The following is a 13,469-nucleotide window of genomic DNA, read 5'->3' as shown; positions in this document are numbered from 1 at the left end:
CAATAATTAGGCTTCAAATATTTTCTTCTTCAAGAGTGTGACAAAGCCCATGTTTTCCATGGGTATATTGCTATTCATGACCCTTAACTAGAAACACAAAGAATTCTGACTAAAGAGGTACTTTAGTTTTCCAAGCCTTTTAAAAAAAATCACTATTTCTGGCTCAGAATATTCCAGAATAATTGTCCTTTGAGTTAAACATCTCCTCTTTGTGGTGAGTGCTCAGAGGTGAATGCTAATTTGGTGGGAGGAATGAAGCTTTTAAGTAAACTTAGGTGCATGGCAACAATACCTTGTATCCCTATATGATTCTCTTTAGTTTGCAATGCTCCCATCCTTTGGAAGTTAATTTAAAACACACACAAGCCCTCACAAAGAGACCACGAACACTAAAGAGATTTAACTGCTCCGGGCATCTGGGAATTCAAAGTAACATCTACTCCACCTTCCTGTGTTAAAGAAATTACAACAGGCTCTTTCAGTCTACCATTCCTGAGAATTTTAAGAGCAAATTCAGATGATGGGCATAAACCATATTCTAATTTGATTTAGTGCTTAATTAACCAATTCCTCAGACCCTTAAAAAGGTGTGTGTGGGAAACCCTCACCAATGTTTGAATGGGAACCCTGACCCAATTTTACAGTGACTATAGTTCCTTCCTTAAAGGCCATTTGTTCAGTATTTAAGTGGAATTTAGGGTTTATACCTTTGTGAGGTTTTCCATATAAACATATTCATAAATCTGAAAAAAAAAATTGTGAAGCTAGGTTTCCTGATTTGGGTTTTAGAAAATGTGGCCACAATGATATGACTTTTAAAAAGTTTAAATGTCTGTAGTATGCATTCATCACTAGTGGATAATAAGTGATAGGGAAGTTTTGTCGGGTCTGATTCAGATTACCTGTGACTGCTGTGAATTATATGGAATTACAAAGAGTTTAATGGTTCTCTGGAAATTTGCCTTGGCTCAGTGCCAAGGCAGCTAATGCTTCAATCAAACTGTTCTCCCCACCCCCACCTGATGAAGTCTTCAATGACACCCTCATACAAATGAAACCTTTTTTTTTTCCATCTCTGTCTCTTTCTATTCCTTCTTTATGGCTGGGTACATTAACTGCTCCTATAGATTTGCTGCGACAAGCTGCCTGGCTAGTGTTTATGAAGAGGAGAGCCTTTAAGGTTTTATTACAAAGGAGGAGCCAACAGTAAGAAGATGAGAATAGGACAAATATCAGTTGGCCCTATGCTTTTCTTCTGCAGCACCATCAGCTGATGTATTTCATTCTGATCAGCAGAGGCCCTGAACGCATCCTGCAGCATGACCTAAGACAACAGCCTTCCCACACCACATGAACAACACAGTAACGCATCCCACTGAAGGTAGGTGACCCCCAGAGAACCGTGTGGCAAGTTACTCTCCTCTACTTTAGGAACCAAACAGGCCCTGAGACTGCGATTCTGCCACAGATTTCTGGTATCACTTTCAGAGTTGGTGCAGTGGACAGAGGCCAAGCACACAAACAAAAGGCCAAGACAAGTCCTCCGCAAACTTGCAAAAAAAGGCATGTCCAATTCTGAGGTGCAATCACTCTGTAGACAGCAAACATTCTGGATCTAGTCTCTCACAGATCCCTGTTCACCCCAGCCCTCGCCCCCAGCCTCTCCTAAACCTCACATGGAGCTTCAGCACTAGCACCCCATGCTCTTTGACTAACATGATTCCTAGACTTTTTGCCCGACTGATTCCAAAGTCACATTTACTGGCCATACTAAGGAGAAAGCTTATTTTTAGAGACTAGCTGTCATAGAACCAGCAGGAGGGAAGGGCAGAAACCACAGGATTCCTACTCTGTGCTGATTGCCACTAACTCATTTCAGCTGCTAAGGGGAGGCCCTGTTGGGGGAGCTGGGAGAGGAAATGGGTTCCATGTATAGTCCACTTTAAATTGTTCACAACTGCATGCTCAAAAATAGTCTCTACTAAGCATTTAGCATGCCCATTAGCACAAGCCATAGAGCTTTAGGCTTTGCTGCACTGTTGGTCCAAACTGCCTAAGCCACTTCCCCATGGCAAGAATGATTAAACGGTTGGCAAGTCAGATACATGCAGGAGGATAAAGGAGCTCCAAGGATGGTTAAACCTGGGCCCAGGAAGGCCGGTTTAATATGACTTTTAAGCACATAAAGAATGTAGAGGGTGAGGACCAGCTGTTCTCAATTTTGACTGAAAGCAAAACAAGAGAAAAGAAACTGAAATCACAATGAGGGGGACTGATGTTAGCAAGAAGGAAGAACTTCCTTCCAGAGAAAGTAGGTAAATATTAGACTGAGTGGTCAGTCAATGAAGGATGTGGAATTGCCTTTTTTGGAGTGACTCTTCTGTCTGGGCAATTTCTGTGTGGTCCTTCTGGATGGTGGGGCGGGGCGGGGGGGAGGAGAGAGAGGCAGTCAGAGGTCCAGTTCAGTCCCTCTAGGCACTCGAAATCTCATATCATAACATTCAAGGATCTGTAACAGAGATCACTGAGAGATGCTTGGAGGAAAAAAAAGCAACAAGCAGCTTGTTGCTGATCTCAAATGTTTAGATTCACCCCAACCCTTTAGCCCTTTCTACGAGCCTCTTTATGCCCTGACCTCCACAATCTCAAGAAAAAAAGACTTGCTTTTGGCTCCCCAGGGCCCCTAAGCCATGCATATGGGAACAATATTTTCTGAGCCCAAAGCGGGACATGGTCTGACGATTATATTTATGGGGACAAGAGGACAGAATATGTGAAATCAGAGCTATCTTAGGAAATCTGGGACACATGGTCCCCATAGCCACATATTATCTCTTTCTAAAGGTCCTGACACAGGAGGGAGTGAAAACTATGCCATGTGGTTTGAGGCCTGCGTTCTTTCCTTGTCTACAGCAAGATCAGTTAGAACTGTGGAAAAGGCAGAATCATAATAAGCCCAGTACAAAGTGAAATTTCTGCTGTGCAGGTCAGAGAAAGAAGTAGTGTGTATATCTTCTCTGGTATCCCCTCCCCCAACTCTAAAACTTAGTAGGAACAAGCATACCATACACGGTAATGTAGTGTAGGGAGTGAGAGCCTGTTCTTATTTACAGTGTTCAACTATCAATAATACCATAAGGTTATAGAGGGGGAAAATGTAGTCTTGTATCAATATAAGAGGTCCTACTCATTCACTCATTCAAGCAGTGGTCCTCAAAGTATGGTCCCCAAACCAGCAGCAGCAGGGTCTCCTGGGAGCCTGCTAGAAGCGCAAATTTTCAGAACCCACCTGAGGTATGCTGAATATCAGATTCTGAGGGTGGGTTGCAATCATCTGTGTTTCAATCCCTCAGGGTGATTCTGATAAACTATAAACTCTGAAAATTCCTGAATCAGAAATCCTAGTGGTGATCATCCCATTGCCCACCAGCAACAGTACCATTAACCAAAAGGACCAAAACCACAGGCAATATTTGGGAGGCCCATCAGTATCTCTGCTAATTCAGTCTAAATCCCTTTCACAACCCCCGGATCATAGAATAGCCTGACTCTTACTACAAACCAAGGAAGTGGCAACCCATTCCAGTATTCTTGCCTGGAGAATCCCATGGATGGAGGAGCCTGGTGGGCTATAGTTCACGGGGTCGCAAAGTCCGGACACGACTGAGCGATTTCACTTTCACTACTACAAACCAAATTACTTTAAGCCAAGGTTTTGAGGAGGTAACCCTGCTTATCTGTTCCAATAGGCCCTTTTCAAACAGGGCAAAGGCCCTTTGGGTCTCTCATTTAAAGCCTACTCAGCACACACACACTCCTTTGGGTGTTCTGTGTATATTTCATCTCTCAGCCCCGGTGTGAGTTTCAGTGAACTAACTGGAGCTCACTCTGAGGTCCAAGCCAGGAAGATTTTATCTTTAGCAGCATTATTTTTACTTTAAACAAACACAGATGAAAGAGTCCCTGCTGAAAAGAGCAGGCCCTTATACATTACTGACATTAAATTACAATAAAATAAAACAAATTGTTTCACTTCAGTTTAAACTGATAGTTAAGGAGAAGTGCTTCCAGGTGAAATTTATCAAAGTAAAGGGCCCTGAGGACCAAATCCTGTTAAGTGCCACCTGGTTCATCCCCAGAGCAACAGTCAATGAGGAAAAGCAATCTCAACACAGCCTCCCAGTTAGAATCATTGACGTCTGGCTTTCAATGGAATTGAGGAAGTTGTATAGCACAATTAAAAGCAGTATATGTGAGAAAAATTATGTTGATGATAACGTTCCATATATTGATGGGGTCTGGGATACACAGGTGCAGGGTCTGTCAAAACTCACTCAATGGTATGCTAAAGATTTGCATATCTCATTGTATGTAAATATTACCTCAAAAGAAGAAATATAAACAAGGATAAATGATACATATGCTGAAATGTTTATAGAGACCTCTACTGATGTCTCCAATTTACTTTGAAGTGCATCAGAAAATAACAGGTGTTGATGGATGGATAGAGGAAATCAATAAATGAACGTATACATGATCAAATAAGTATAGTAAAATATTAATAATAGATGGGTATATGATAATGAGCCTGGCGGGCTACAGCCCATAGGGTTGCAAAGAGTCAGACATGACTGAGTGACTGAGTACAAGCACATGTGATAATGATGTGTAAATGAATGTGCAATGTAAAATTCTTTCAATTCTTTTTGTATGTTTGAAAAACTCTGTTATAAAATGTCAGAAACATACTAACAGGCCCAAAATCTGTTCCTGGATATAACTATAAAAAAAATTTCATTAATTTACTCATTCCATAAACAATATGCATGAGCTGAGGCTTTACTGTGTGTTAGGCATGAGTTCAAATCCTGGCTCTACCATTTAGCAGCAGAGTTTGACCTTGGGAAGTCACCTCTCTGAAACTTGCCTTCTTATCTGTTCAATGGGGAGAATAATAACACCTTCCTCACAGAGTGGTTATTGGTGGAATTACATTGGTGAGCACTTAACTAGAGCTATATTGAGCAGGGAACTCTCAAAGAAGTGCTTCTTATTGTTCTACCCTGTGGGATCCACAGGGTCTCATCCTTGGAAATCCTGTAATGTTAGCTTCAATTCAATTGCTGTGCACTTTTTGTTTCTTGGAAATTGTTTGCAGCTTGGACCGAGACCTTAGATTATAGTGTTTGTACAAAACTCAAGTGTTTTAACCAACTCCCCTGACTAGATGTTATGGGTTTGCAAACTCCCTTTTGCAAATGAATAAACAAAAACTAGAAGGCAATTTTGGGGGGACAGGAGTATAAAGTAAAATTTAAAGAAAAGATAGATGTTGCAATGTGGTCTAAGGTCACTCTGCCACATCCATTTGAACCCAAGGTCAAACTGTTGATCATTAGCCCACGGGCTCACCCTCTACCACAGCTCTGGCATCTTTTCCAGCTTTGGGATGATTCCCAACATAATAAAGAGCCCTACCATTTGGAGAACATGCCCACCCCTTCTTGCTTTTCTGTTCATTTTCTGGAAGGATTCACTCAGCATTCTTCCCCTCAATACAGATCCTCTGCTTCATACATTGGTGTGAGAAAGGTAAGCCATTCCATTTTCAAGGCCAGTCCCATGCAAGTGGTTGCTTCTGGCTTTTTTGAGTCCTTCAGCTGGGATGGGGCAACAGGGAGGCTGGCTGTGTCCCCCAGAAAAGTACTGTCAAACTTTGGGCTTGAGGGAGTAACTTAAGAACAGGCAGTGGGTCAGTACTTCAGGAGGTAGTAAAGCACAGAGTCAGCCAAAGAACAGAAACCCAAGCCTGAGAAGCTGTCCACAGGGGTGTTTTGTGAGCCTCTGAAGCACAGGAAATCATGCACTAGAACTGCAGCAGACTTTCTAGTGGTCAAATCCAATCAGGCTCTAACTAAGGCATTTTAGGAAGCAGAAAGCTTTGGGCAGCAAATCTCTCTACACAAGAAAGTGGTGACAAATAACACTTTGTCACTGAGATTCAACATCCAACTCTGAAGGATTAGACACTTTTAAAATTTTTCTTTTTATTGAAGTATAGTTGATTTACAATGTTAGTTTCAGGTGTACAGCAAAGTGATTCAGTTATATATATATATATATACATATATATATATATACATATACACACACACACACACACACACACACTTCTTTTTCAGATTCTTTTCCATTAGAGGAAAGATCTACAGTAGGTCTTTGTTGCTTAATTTATATATAGTAGTGTATATCTGTTAATCCCATACTCCTAATTTATCCCTTCCCCCTTCTTTCCCCTTTGGTAACCATAGTTTGTTTTCTATGTCTGTGAGTCTGTTTCTACTTTGTAAATAAGTTCATTTGTATCATTTTTTTTAGATTCCACATATAAGCAATATCATGACATTTGTCTTCCTCATTAAAAAGAATGAAATAATGCTATTTTCCACAACATGGATGGACCTAGAGAATGTCATACTAAGTGAAGTAAGTCAGACAGAAAGACAAGGAGTAGATTCTAAGACTTTGCATACTCTCTCCTAGCAGCACAACTAGCAGGTTCAAGGAACTGTTAAGGTTGATGAAAACAGCATGTGAAAAAAACAAAGATTGCTTTATATTTAAAGAATATTTTATTGTTTTAAAAATGTACATAAACCATTTCTGAATACAGTTTTAGTTTAAGGTACATTAAGACAGCAACATAGGAGAAAGAATTGTAATTTTTAATGATAGCATATGTGAGACTCTACAAATAATCTTTTCTGAAAAAGCTGATACACATACCCAGTGATTAGGGGTCCAACCTTCTGCAACTCTCAAGAGGATATGCTATTATCATGAAGCAACTTAGGAGGATATTGTTCTATCAGTGAGGGTCAGTGTTCCATGACATTTTGAGGCCCGTGGAGATGCTTAAGTTTCAGACTGCAGATGCGGATTGGAACCTGTAGGGAGCATATGTGGGTTAACCACAACATATGGAGATGAAGGAGGAAAGAATTCATCACCCCATTGTTTACGCATTGTTTTCTACAGACTCTACTCCTTAGTTTGCTCCTCAAGTATAAAGTAAGAAAGCTGTTTGGGGGCTTTGTTAAATAAATAAATAAAAAAGTGTGTGTGTGTGTGTGCACGCTCGTGCTTGTACCAAATGATTCTTTTCTTATCTTCTTATTGTTTTATAAGCTCCTGACACTAGTCCTATCCCTTTCCTGTATAGCCTGGATAGATTAATAATTCCTATGACTCCCCAGAGCTCTCTGTACACACCTCTACTGTCCCATGCACTTACCACATTGCACTGAAGATGTCTGTCCATGGGTCTGTCTCCTCTGCCCTACTGGGAACTCCCAGAGGGCAGAGACTATGTTTTTCTCATATCTGTTTCCTCAGCACCTACAGGTGTTTAGTAGATGTTCGTTGGACTCTAAGGGAACTTGAGGGTATTAACTGAATTTTATTTTAACTTTGTAATCTAACAGTACCTTGTGCACAGTAGGTATGCCATGTACATCTCCTCTGATAAAAGTAATTTTTAACAGTCTTATGGTACTGTATTTGGCTTACCAAATGCTTTATCTTATGTCACATGATCCCTCCCCATCATGAGCTTGTTAGGAAGCAAGTCCGATATAACAATTGCCATTTGACACATTAGGGAACATGCTCACACAGCAGTTAACGGGCTTGTGCGAGACCACACAGCTAATGTGAACTCAGTGTGTACTCTGAATCTACCCTACTGTTCTCCAGTGTTCATGTTCTTTACTATCTATATAGACGAAATTGAGAATGTTGGACACCAACATGGTTTCCTGGACTTCCTAGCTATTATATTTTTCTCTTTCCTGGTGGATAAAAACAAAGTAAACCAAGTACCTGCTGACAGTCATTATGAGCAGCTGAGTCAACCCATCTTGATGCCTACCCTTCCCTGGACTTCCTGTTATGTGAGATAATTTCCAGTTAGAGTCAGTTTTAGTTACTTGCAGCCTAGGTCATACCTGATGGATGAGGCCTGCTTCCCAAGGAACACTTAAGTTCTTTGAAGACGGGGTCCAGCCATTCTCCCAGCTTGGTCTTCCCTATAGTCCTCACAGTTCAGCTGGCTACAGTGGACTATTCTTGTTGGGGTGGGGAAGATGGAACTCAGAGTGTCAGAAAGGTTCCAGAAACAGAAGTTAGCTTGTTGCTCAAGGGACTGCCAATTTTGAAAACATGCTAATGAGACAGAAGCTGGCAACCAAATCAAGAGAGATGTAATGTATTCTCTATCTCCAGCTCCACAAACTGGTGTCTTCCCTGGTAGTACTAGAGGAATAAAGGGCAAGAACATTTACATCACTTCTAACAGATAGGCCTCATGCCCCCTTAGAGAGGTTTCAAGCCAACACCCACCCAGAAGGCAGTGATCCACAATTACTCACAGTAGGGCAGCAGTTTTCATGCCCAAATCCCAAAGGGCTTTATAGCGCTGTGTGTAACGGAAAGTTCCAGAGATGTAACTTTATGTCTCAATTCTATTAAGCATTCTTTGGTTAAGACACACCTTTGAAATATTTCCATTTCATAGTAAGAGAATGGAAATAGTATTTTCTCTTCCCCTCCATTTCAGGGACACTGAAAATGTGAATACCATTCAGGAGGGATGTAGTAAGACCAGAAAAGTGCCTTGCACCAGCTTCAGGTCTGGACCCTGGAGTAGTTTACAGGATTACAAACAGAATGGTTCTAGCTACCAGCATTCTCTATGTTAAGAAACAAGCATGTATTGAGTGTCTACTATGTGTTGGATCCTGAGCCGGGCTTTGAAATTATATGATGGAATCACTGTCTCTGCCCTCAAGAAGTTTCTAGTATATTTGAGAGAAATAGGTGTATCAATCCAGATATAGAATATGAGAATTTCAGTGTTATTGCCATCTGTGGGGAGAACTTATGAGAGATGAGGCCAGAAAAAAATGAGCTTGGATGAAATGAACAGTGAACGCAGAGATAATCCTCAAATACTTAAAAATGAGAACAGCAGGAGCACTGACCAAGTAGTGCTGATGTAGATCAATGTACAAAACACTGTCCTCCAGGCATCCTGCTATGCTGGGCACTATCTCTTTAGTTGCTGGGCTTTGAGGAGGTTAAAAAGGGCCCAGGAGTGGGGGAAAGGGCAGGAGAGGTCTTGAGGGAACAAAGAAGAAAAGCTGGTATTAAAATATTCCACAGTATTAACAAGAGGTGTGGCTATTCCAGTACCATCACTTCATGGCAAATAGATGGGGAAACAATGGAAACAGTGACAGACTTTGTTTTTTGGTGCTCCAAAATCACTGCAGATGTTGACTGCAGCCATGAAATTAAAAGATGGTTGTGCCTTGAAAGAAAAGCTATGACCAACATACACATTATATTAAAAAGCAGAGACATTACTTTGCCAACAAAGGTCCGTCTAGTCAAAGCTATGATTTTTCCAGTAGTCATGTATGGATGTGAGAGTTGGACTATAAAGAAAGCTGAGCGCTGAAGAATTGATGCTTTTGAACTGTGGTGTTGGAGAAGACTCTTGAGAGTCCCTTGGACTGCAAGGAGATCCAACCAGTCCATCCTAAAGGAAATCAGTCCTGAATATTCATTGGAAGGACTGATGTTGAAGCTGAAACTCCAATACTTTGGCTACCTGATGCAAAGAGCTGACTCATTTGAAAAGACCCTGATGCTGGGAAAGATTGAAGGCAGGAGGAGAATGGGATGACAGAGGATGAGATGGTTGGATGGCATCACTGAACTCATGGACATGAGTTTGAGTAAGCTCTGGGAGTTGGTGATGGACAGGGAAGCCTGGCGTGCTGCAGTTAATGGAGTTGCAGAGAGTCAGACATGACTGAGCAACTGAACTGAAGTGAACTGAATTGTGGCTATTTCGGTGCCCTGCTTCAATGTCATGTGAATGAACATGTATGTTACCAAGGACCCCAGGAATTCCATGGGGGGTGGAAAGAGCACTTTAGCAGCAGTATGAAGGATGAACTGGATTGAGGCAGCCTGCAATCAGAGAGACAAAGAGAAAGGCTTTGCAATACACCAAGGAAAATAGATAACAGAGCTTACATGCCCTGTCATACCCGTGGAAAACAGGCATGCATTTCTTTAAGCAGGCTAAAAGATGTTTGCACAAATCCCCATCTCTATATATCACTTTTGTTCCTAAGTGTTCTCCAGTCTTTATGCTGTCTTGGCGCTAATATCCTAGCCCAGTGCAAGCTTATGAATACACACATACACACACGTATACTTGTAGGAAAGACCCTGTTTAAAGTATACACACTCAACTAGTGGCAGGCAGGCTATAATTATGACAGGTAAGAGGTCTGTCAAGAAAAATTCATTCAAATACTGAGGTCATCCTATTCCCAGCTACAGGAGAATGAATGCAATATAAACATCTACCTTTACAATACCAACCACCCTTTCTACATGTCCAAGCACAGTCACACAATCATCTCATTTTGCTTTCTTAACAATGGTCCTTGGAGGTGGGTAAGACTGGTATTATTAAGTTCCATTGTATAGACTGGGAAACAGATTCAGAGAGAAAGGACTTGCCCAAGGTTACTCTGAATGGGTCAGTGGTACCACTAGGACTAAGATGCCTTCTGCCTCTCAGCCTTCCATGTAGCCTCCTTCAGAATAATTACTGATCATTCTTGCTCCCACATCCTACAAACAAATACTAATTCTAATGTGCATTGCTAATAGAGTACTTCAAATGACTCAGAGTCTCCAACCCTATCCTCCAGGGCCCTGCTCAAGTCTTGCCATCCCCTCCAGGAAATCTGTCCTGGAACTCCAGGTCAGTAACCTCAACCCGTTCTCCTTTAAAATTTACTTTGTATTATTGCCTTAATGCTGCCTTTATTCTCTCCTACTGTGTTCTAGAAGATTTCTCCATCTTTAACTTCTGGTTCCCTGGCTTCTTTTCTTGTCCCTGCCTAGCACAAGGCTTGGCACACAAGGGAACACTTAATAAAGCATTGTTAATGAATGACTGGATCCAGTAAAGCCCTGCTCTGGCATCAGAATGCCTGAAATTCCCAGTTCACAACAAAACACTCTGAATGTGTGTGTGCCCATGCACCACTCATCCAGTGACCCTGAGGATAACTAAATCAATGCTGTCAAAGTGCAGCATCAGCACATAGTTATTTTACATTCCAGTAGGAATTGAAGCAAGGCAACTTTTTTCCCTCTATTTTTTTAAATAAATATTGCTCTCGTTCCAAGTGGTATATTTTTGACATCTTGTATACATTTCTGAAATAGAGTCCAGATGAGAAACGGGCTCATGTGTATGTCCATCTCAATTGGAGAACAGTAGATTCCTATTCATGGACAATTTAATTTCTGAAATCCCAATTGCGGAAAAAAGCCCAGGGAGAACGTTGCAGGAAAGAATGAAGCCAACATGGAGTGACTGCTCAACAATCTCTTTGAGACTTGAGGACAAGACTAGGACATGAGGAAGAAAAGAAAGAGATACTAAAATGTCACCCCTCCCCTCTCATGCCTGTGCATTAAGATTTCCAAGGGACATGAATGGGAAGGCAGTTGATGGCTGCTCCCAAGAAAGCAGGATACTTGCAAAACGCCCTTTAGACATTAGAGTGGCCAAAGGCAGGAAAGCCTCAAGAAATCAACTAGGTAAAGCTAGTCCCAGAGACCACCACCCACGATTTTGCCAAGAGGGAAATGTCTCCATAGAATCCTGAAGATGAAGGAATAATTTTTCTATCATCTCTTTTACAGCATGCAACACTGCCCAAGTACCTGGCATTACCACATACCAGGTACTGTGCTTGGCACTTATAAACATCAACTAGTACATTCCCATTTTACAGGTGAGGAAACTGAAGTTCAGAGCGAAATTAAGTCGTTTACCCATTATCACACAGCCTGGCTGACTTCATAGTCTGAGTTCTTTCCATTGCACCACAGTGCCTTCCTGCGGTATATTCAGTGAGCTCTGGCAACAAGAAAAAAGCTGAAAACCACTCCCAGTGAGCACATGGTCTCAAATGATGGGTGAGAGATTATGTAATGGAGAAAAAGAGGAAAAGGGTATTCATTCCTGGCTGAAGGACTAGCAGATGCGAAGGGGCTGATGAAGGAGAGAAAAAAAATGCCTTCAGGAAAATGGTAAATAGTTTGTGGGGTTACTTGAGAATGAGTACAGGTGACGAAACACGAGGCTAGAACAGTTGAGGTTAGTTTATAAAGGATCTCATCTATCATGTTAAAGAATGTGTTTTCTCTTGGAGGAGATGAGAAAAACTAGAAGAAAGGGAGTTGAGATCATATCTCTGTTTTAGAAAGAGCAGTGAGGCAACCATGTGGGCAAACAGTTCAGAAGAGGCACTGACTGGCTGCAGGGAGACCAAGTCAGGAAAGCATGGTAATAGTCAAGATGACAGTCAGGTGGTAAAGCAAATGGAGGCCCGGATCAGAAAATGCTGCCTCTAGCAAAGTCACTGCAAGTCAGCCTCAGTCTAACCTCAAAGTGTGGATTCCAGGCTTTGCAGCATCTTCCCCCGCAGCCCCTGAACACTACATCTCTTGCTTTTGCCTCAAAACTAGTAACAAGTCTTATTTTGTCCTTTGGGGCCTTGCCATTTGTCTCCATCTTCTGAGCTGGCAGCTTTGTAGCTCCCCTGGGTCTAGCCTAGCCCAGCCAGCTGGGGAGGGAGGAGAGAAGTCAGGTAGGCTCCAAGCAGAAAGGGCCCTGATGAGCACATGTTTCACATTCCCCACACTGCACGGCAATTCAAAACCAAATCCTATGGGAATTGTTTTCTTAAAGATTTGGGACGGGTTTGGGGCTTCTTCTCGTTCTTTCTTTGTCTTCTTTTTTTATGATGTGTGTTTCTGGACTGCAGCTATTTCCTCTGTCCTTGAGTTAAGTAGTAGCAGAGGGGGAGAGAAAATGAAATTTCTAAGCAACGCTGAAAAGATCTTTCTCTAAAATTCCAGAGGAGGGAGGGGGCCCACAGCACTGTTCAGGGAAGGCCAGGGAATGTGGCTGTGGAAGGATGGCAGTGGGGTTTCAGCTAGGATAAATGTACAGAAGTCAGGCAAAAGCCTACATGAGGGATATGGTCCCTAACATGCAGGCCAGATGCAACCCTTGGCTCCTCTGCAATCAGCACTCTGATTGATTTTGCTCTGGTCATCCATCAGCAGCTGCTGCAGCACCAGCACAACCCACAAGGTGTGGGTTCTCCCTAGTAACAATGGAAATTAAATCACTAAAATGAACCAAAAGCACTTTAGAGGTAAAGGCAGAACTGGATAATCTTACAAAAACCTCCCAAGCTTCCCTCTCTATATAACTGTACAATTCTGAAATACAGCTTAGATAAGAAGCTGGGTCATGTGTACATCTCTCCCAGCCTAAGAACAGTAGATTTCTGTTCATGGAC

The 13,469-nt window shown here is 41.9% G+C and overlaps 1 protein-coding gene and 1 long non-coding RNA gene across 2 annotated transcripts in view; one reads left to right on the top strand and one right to left on the bottom strand.

The window, feature by feature from the left end:
- SHROOM4 (shroom family member 4) overlaps nt 1-13,469 on the bottom strand; it is a 239,678-nt gene that overhangs the window by 138,730 nt on the left and 87,479 nt on the right. The gene's annotated exons all lie outside the window — the stretch shown is intronic.
- The window catches only part of LOC139034013 (uncharacterized), a 32,593-nt gene continuing 24,569 nt past the window's right edge, over nt 5,446-13,469 (top strand). The window contains exon 1 of the long non-coding RNA XR_011486480.1: nt 5,446-5,592. This is a non-coding gene — a long non-coding RNA (uncharacterized lncRNA). The remainder of the gene's footprint in view (nt 5,593-13,469) is intronic.

The sequence above is a fragment of the Odocoileus virginianus genome, unplaced genomic scaffold (assembly GCF_023699985.2).
Source record: "Odocoileus virginianus isolate 20LAN1187 ecotype Illinois unplaced genomic scaffold, Ovbor_1.2 Unplaced_Contig_18, whole genome shotgun sequence".
NCBI classification, from domain to species: Eukaryota; Metazoa; Chordata; class Mammalia; order Artiodactyla; family Cervidae; genus Odocoileus; species Odocoileus virginianus.
This window is presented reverse-complemented; position numbering and strand designations above follow the sequence as displayed.